This window comes from Ruditapes philippinarum, unplaced genomic scaffold (assembly GCF_026571515.1).
Source record: "Ruditapes philippinarum isolate M1 unplaced genomic scaffold, ASM2657151v2 ctg10722_1_1_1_1, whole genome shotgun sequence".
NCBI classification, from domain to species: domain Eukaryota; kingdom Metazoa; phylum Mollusca; class Bivalvia; order Venerida; family Veneridae; genus Ruditapes; species Ruditapes philippinarum.
Window position 1 is genome coordinate 13098 of NW_026856511.1, and position 7952 is coordinate 21049.

The following is a 7952-nucleotide window of genomic DNA, read 5'->3' on the forward strand; positions in this document are numbered from 1 at the left end:
TCTTCTAAAAAATATTTAAGATTTATTTTCTTTGAATGGTATATAAATTAATATTTATACATGTTTTCTGTATTCTTTTTTTTCTTCTGATTGTCTTCCATTTATTTACTGTAAAATGTGATTCCATTTGTGATATTTCATATAATAGATAGAGAATATTAAATTTGATCTATAAATTCAAGATTTATTTTCATCGAGTGATGATAATCGAGTAATATTTCACGAGTGGCATTTTGTTAATTAAAAGAAGAATATGACCTTTTTTAAATACATTTTTATCTTTTTCTTTTGACAGTATAATTTGAAAGACTTCTCTTTAAATGTTTTGTATTGGCTGAATTAAGCAGATGATAATCTTGCAAGACACTACTGAATATACAGAAAATGTGCTTCACTGAAGTGAAAAAATCTATTTTTTACATTGAAAATTTGGAAAATATGGAATACGCCTTTTAAATCATCAATATTTCATTTTTCATTTATTATTATATAATACATTTTGTATACTTCATTTTAAAACATTTATTTCAGCCCGAATTTGCTGAAAGCTTGAGGCTAAAAATCATCTCTCGATCTAACTCGTCCTGGTGCCATATAAAAATGTTGGTCGTGACTACAAAAGTGGTCGATTCCCTGACACCTTGATTGAAAGGCAGACAACTTAACAACAATACCGTCGCTTCCTCGTTACTTCTAATAACAATGACCGCCAGTAAGTTTGCGTCATTTTTATAAAACCTAACAATTCATTGTTAACAATTCAATTCAATTTCAATTCAAAACTTTATTGTCAGAGTCACAGTTTACAATATGCAAAAACATGTGAACATATACAATCATTAAGTTAGCAGCAGTAGTACACGTAACAAAAATATAATCTTGTCAAAAACATTTTACAAAACTAATGCTCTAAGTATGGAGGGGAAGTGATTGGACTACATTTTTTTACTATTTAAAATATAAAGCAAATTAACAGGTTGTAACAGGTACAATAATACGAACAGCAGAGAAAGAAACAAGATTAATACGGATTTCTTAAGCTGACACATATAATGAATATTAGTTTATGCTTGTTTATATATGTAAAAAACAAAACAAAAACAAACAAAAAAAAAACAATAAAGAACGAGGGCACAATTTAAAAGATTTATAAGATGCGCTTATGACTACACGCCCTATAGTAAAATAATCAGTAGACTGACGTAATTTTACCTGGCAGATCTATAATTAGACTGGTGTAGACCAGTCATCCAGGTGTGACGCATTTCTTAACTCTATATTTGATTTGACATTGCTATACTCATGTGGAGACATTGTAATCTAACGGGACTTGCAGTCGAGCAGCACTTTTAAAACGTGCAAGACAGGCGAACCTGAAACACGACGAAAGGTAACCTACTTTATTATAAGATGTAAACATAAATATTTTTATTTGGATAGTAACCTAGTTTCATATTGTGTAAACACGAATTTAAACATTTTACAATGTGCGGTTACACCCGTATATTTAAAGATTGAAATTTTTTAGCTAAACTTTTTCATGATATGCTGAATAAAATAACATAAATTATATAGACGTGTTAAATCGTTACATGTCATTAACTCTTTATATTTCAGTATATTAGGGTGATGGAATAGATGACGTGGGATGTACTTATGTCTATCCTCATTGAAATATGGACATTTTAAAAGGTAGTGCAGTTCATCACCAATTTCCTGGAGCGAACACAGATGGCAAATGCGCTGCTCGTGGACAACATAAGACTGTCTCCAGCGTCCTACCTCTACTGGAAGCCTATGGTTCCCTGTTCTGAAGAGGAAGAGGCTAGTCCTTAAAGTACACGGTAATGACAACAAGTAATTTTCTATATTTAGATTATCTTTAAATAAGTAATACCCCAAACCTTTAGATGAGTTTCTTAAAGAAGCTGACCATTGTTGGAAGAATTGGTCTATTAAAGTGCGCTTAATTATTTGACCTACATCGTTTTTAGTTATTGTTGACTGATTTAACCAATAAAAGGAGTGTCCAGTACTATCTAAGATATTCTTTATATAATTTGACCATTTAGAAAAACGAGATGACTGTACAATGTTTTGATAACATATATAAACCAATTTAGAGTGCTTTGATGTTATAATTCTATTCCAGAATGTGACCATTCTTGATTTGACAGTAACCTCTATTGGATACCTCCCAAATTCAATAAGTTCCTGATTATATTTAATTACATTCAATCTGGAAACAGTCAATGTATAAGAATCTACTACACAAACGTTTCTATCTCCAACTTTTCGAGGGGTTAAACCCCTCTTTTTCAAAGAGTTTCTGTTATTTTTATAATTCGTACTTGTCTTTATAACAATAAACAGAAACCCCTTGAAAAAGAGGGGTTTAACCCCCTTGAAACGTTGGAGATAGAACAGTTTGTGAAGTAGATAATTATATATTTAATTAGAATGTTTCAAACGTAAACAATTAAAACAATTGGATATAATATATCCTTAGTAATCTTAAATGTTAAACGCTTGTATATAACCAATATTCATGCGTTTTATATCTGTTTCATATCAACATTTCCCAGGTCAAATGCGAAGCTACGTACATGTAAAACAAACGAAATAACGATAAAACGATTGAATTGATTGTATGTATATATTTGAATAGGAAATGTTTGTAATGAGAAAATTGATTACATTAAACGTACGGGAATATTTCATGATGGTTGAATTGACACAGTAGTAAATCAGCTATTTGCTCAAATGATATTTTAATTTGTGATATAAATCAAAGACTATACTTAGGAATATCACGTGACGCTATTTTAACTTCTCTACAATATACATCCATAAACAATAGCAACAAGATGAAGTAAATGCATTTCACAAATATGGTTCAATTAAGTCTAAAGTTCTTGACAACGTTGTGGAAAACATTATTCTGATTGTCAAGTTGCTTTAAGTACAAAACATATTCTCTAATAGTCTCTTATCTAAATGTTCTCGTAATCCAATTATGGAATTCATCGTTAAAAGGTTTCCTCTATTTATCTGAAATAATGACGGTGACAAAATCTGGTAAATAAAAATTCGTTACACTATTTGATCAATACAGCGTAGAAAATTGTTTTGTTCTTATTCTTAATTGCTTTTATCTTCATTTGAACTTGTCAATGTAATATAGATACTGTTACAGGACTATGTTAAATGTATGGTTAAAACAGAACATAAAATTAAATTAACCTTTGATAGTATGCATTTCACATATTTCATATATGTTATGTCACATCTAACAATCCCTATATTTCTTTTAAAATGCAATTATTTCAACATATAAAATGTGCTTTAAAACTAGAGATAACGAAATCAGTTATCGATAACTATGCTTAAGTTTGATATTTGCAAAATACTGAAAAGTGAAATTACACAGTCTCTTTATTAAAAAAACATAATTTGCACAGGAATGATATATTACGAACTAAACACACAACGAATAAACAAAACATAAATGCTTCACCAATTATAGCGAATCCAGGTTCTCAAATATACTCTTATGTATTATTTTATTAAATAAAAATAGTTGGTAAGAATCTTCTAGATTTCAACGAAAGTAATTTACACAAATATGATAAAGGTATATTTATAAACAATTACTCGAGACCTTAATACGTATCTCCAAATATAAAGACAAACGTTTCAGACACATAAACAAACCCACCTATATGACAGTATGATATTGATATTTCGGAAAAACCAAATGGACGTAAGGTTACATTGCAAGTTACATAGTATATTAAATGCAATATTAATTAATAAAATTCTTATTGGTATCTCTGTGAAATGGTATCACTGTTAATTCTAAGTGATATTTCTGTATAATTGGTAATATTGTTTATCATGTACAGAATTTACTACAACATCTTAAAAGTACATTTAACTAAAGCATAGCTTCATTCTGATCGTAAAAACCTTTTTCGAACATTTTTTGTTTTAAATAATTATTACACATTTAAAATATTGCCTTACTTTAAAGTCAGAAATAAAAATGGATAACCCTTTTCTTTACGATAAATCATTCCATTCTATTCTTTCAATTTCATTTCTATTCAAAACATAAGTAATTGATACTTTCTAGTAAGGCAATGTCGAAATGTCCACTTATGTTTAAGTGATGGTATATCACTTTCCTTATTTCTGCAAATTATCCTAATTATTTATTTCAGTGTACCCAGAGAATAATTAGATAATTGTTTTTTATTTCTGAGTTTTTTCCCCATTTTATATGAGCATGTGAATGGAGTTTTCGTCATACACTCTGTAACCTACAAATGACATATTTTATATTTCTATAGCTTCTATTATTCTAAAACATAACAATCTCCAAAGAACATATTATAATTACAAAAATTACAAACTTGATCACTCGGACATTTCTCAATTAAGAACATTTGGTATTTCTATTGATGATTAAAAATAATTCCTGTAGTTGACAGAGCAAATCTTTAACACATGTGCCTTATTTTGGTTACTATTCGAGATAAGTATTTTTTTTTTGCCAATTAACATTCGTAAATAATGATTATTTTGCAGTTGTATCAATATTTGCACTTCCCATACAAAATTTTATTTATGCTTGAAAATGATGTCAATCATTTCTATCACAGATTACATAGGCTTACAATAACAGTAATGTTTGGTGTTTAATTTATGCAAATATAAATGATATTGACTTTATACATCGTCAGAACCAGACCAACAAAGTCCTTCTGTTTGATTTCTTTGACAGCATGAGATATGCTACTTGGACATGTTGGATATCATAAATATTCAAAAACGACTAGACGATCTCCAATTTGATTTAAAACTTAATTCATTCCATCGTATAAATTGCTTTATAAGACAGACGCAAAGACAATTACATTGCGATGAAATATACAATAATTGAATGTATCTTGTATCAGTGCATTAAAAAAATCCAACAAATATTGTTATTGTGATGTTCTTAACGCATCCTCATAATAAATAATTAGACAGTTTACTGTCGTTTTTTATAATAAAAGCAAAACATGAGAATGAAGATCTTCCAGGCAAAAGCAACGCTAACAAAACTCAGCCGCCGACACCCAGCCACAACCAGGGTACACAGAAGGCACCGAACCAGAAATGGAAGAGGACACAAGGGCGACTAAAGGAGGGGAGGGAAACGCAATAAGTGACACAATTAGACCTAAAAGATGCCTATAAGAGAATTAAAGAGTCAAGGGGTACATCGGGAAAGACAGAGGGGGGGGGGGGGTAGGGAATGTTAATCTTATCTGGGTGAAAGTGGGGGAGAGTCAAAATAAAATACTTACTGTTTACGACAATTTAACAAGGTATACACCACAAAACATGCAAACATATTAGAATACGCACAAGTGTAACACGTGAAGGAACCAAGAGGGGTGCCACTTTGGACAGGTCAGTTGCAATTACAATGATGGGGGAGTTTCAGCGCCAAACCTCACTCTAAGCCCAAATATGTTCCTAAATGACGAGAAAATGTAAATGAAATTAATTCCTGCTAAGTGAAATTCTTACAATTGTGTTAGTTTTTTTTTTTTTTTTTTTTTTTATATTTTTTTTCTCAGTGATCATACAATAATACAGTGTACATAACATATAATAAACTTCTGTCCAGATAATACAAAAGCATGGCCACAAAGAGTTGTTTTTTTTCACACCCAAACACACGCCCGCACTCACATCCGCACCCATACACCCACATTTCCAATTCATAGATACCAACAGGTTTTATAACTATACATATTTCGAACATAACGCACACACAAAACAGCACACATAAATTTCGGGTACCATCGGCAATACGATACTCGTATTAGTGTAACCTAATATTTAAACAAAAAGAAAAAGGGAAAGTAAAGGGAGTGAAAAATTAAATACAAAAGAACAAGAAAAAAAAACAACAGAAGATACATCTACAGTTTTTGACTGCTTTTAAACATAATTGTTTTTTATTTTATGTAAGTAAAGTATTTTCATATGTTATTATATTTGTATCTGGGAAAATTCTATTCCATTTTTGAAAATGAGTTTCCAGTTTATCTCGATTAAATGCAATACATTTTTCAATACATAGTCTGCTCCGAAAATAATGTAAAAATAAGTTAAATTGTGGTGTGCGTTTTCCAATTTTGCAACTATATATGTAATATTTTGCCACCAAAAGAATAAAGTTTTTTGCATCTTTTTGTGTATCTATGCTTGTAATTAAGTGAGATATTGTTTTCAAATTAATTTCTATAATTATAATATTCCGTTTTTTGAAATATTCTATTAAATCTCTCCAAAAAAGTTGCGTGTAAGAACATTGCCAAAAGAGGTGTTCAATAGATTCAATATCCATTGCACAAAAATCACAAAGACTCGAGGAAGAAATGTTTTGTTGTAGAAGACTTTTGTTTGTAGCAATTATTCTGTGAAGATATTTATATTGAACATTTCTGAACTTAGTGTCAATCGTTGTTGATAGAATGTTTTTGTATGTTTTTTCCCAACATATATTTTCGTTTTCAAATATATTTTCCCACTTATTTTCTGCAGTATTTTTGATAATGTTATCTCGTTTTAACTGATGTTCATATAGAAATTTATTGGTTTCATTTGTTTTAATAAATGACGCTATAATATATCTGTTTGGGGTATTGATATTGACGTTGTCTAGATTGATACCTGTAATGACGTCAGGATGTATACTTCTTATTAAAGTCAGATATTTGAGGTAATCTGCATCATGGATTTGATAAATTGTTTTAAAATTTTAAAAAGTGTAAAATTGATCAATTCTAAAGTCAAACAGATGTTCCAAATACACAATACCCTTTTCATACCAAGACTTATAGAAGAATGATTTTTCATTTGATGTTATTTTCATATTATTCCAAATTATTTGTTTATTTGGGTTATTACATTTTGGTATGACTTTTATTTGGTTCCAGGATGAAATTATATCTCTTAAAAATGGATAACTTTTAAATTTGCTTTGTATAAATTTGTCATTTATTTCACATTCAAAAAGTAACTTGCCTCCGTATCTGTCTAATTGAGATAAGTATATAGATTTTATTAAAGATGTCGAGTCATCATTTATAATTTTTTTCACCCAGGTCGCTTTTATTGATAATATATATTTTCTCAAATCAATCATTTTTATTCCCCCATTTTCATACTTTTTCTTCAATGTATCACTTTTTATCTTTTCTGGTTTATTATCCCAAATGAAATCAAACATACATTTTTTCTAAAAGTTTTTAAAATTTTCAATCTAGGTAAAGGTAATACAGATAAAGCATAGATCAATTGTGGTATTGCAAAAGATTTGATGACAGTAACTTTTCCAAGAAGTGTAAGTTTTCGGTGTTGCCATTGTTTTAAACAATTTTTAAAAGCATCAATTTTAGGCTCTAAATTCCTTTGGAGAGTTAATGTAGAGTTTGTACAAAATGTCATACCTAAAGATTTTGCATTGTCAGAAGTCCATTGGAAATTTCGATTTTGACAATATTTAGTTTCGGAGTTTCTTAATGAGCCTACTTTTAATACGTTACATTTCTTTTCATTTAATTTTAGGCCTGATATTTTATTGAAATCATCGAGTATTTCAATTAATGTTTCGAAAGATTCTTTTGACCCATCAGTTACAAAAGTTGCATCATCCGCAAATAACACATTTTTAATCTCGATTCCATTTATGTTTATGCCTTTTATTTTTTCATGTTTACATATACAGTTTGAAAGGAGTTCGATGCATACAATAAATATATACGGAGAAAGTGGACATCCTTGACGTACACCTCTATGTATTTTAAAGAAATCTGACATGTGTCCGTTATTGATAACACAGCTTTGTGGGTCATTGTATAAAAGTTTTATCCATTGGATTATTGTATTGC

The 7952-nt window shown here is 29.4% G+C and overlaps 1 long non-coding RNA gene across 1 annotated transcript; it reads left to right on the forward strand.

Moving 5' to 3' along the window:
• The first annotated feature begins 776 nt into the window (after positions 1–776).
• Positions 777–2204, forward strand: LOC132746822 (uncharacterized). Its single transcript, XR_009628037.1, has 3 exons — positions 777–1390; positions 1618–1844; positions 2153–2204. It is a non-coding gene; the product is annotated as an uncharacterized LOC132746822 (long non-coding RNA).
• The last annotated feature ends 5748 nt before the right edge of the window (positions 2205–7952 follow it).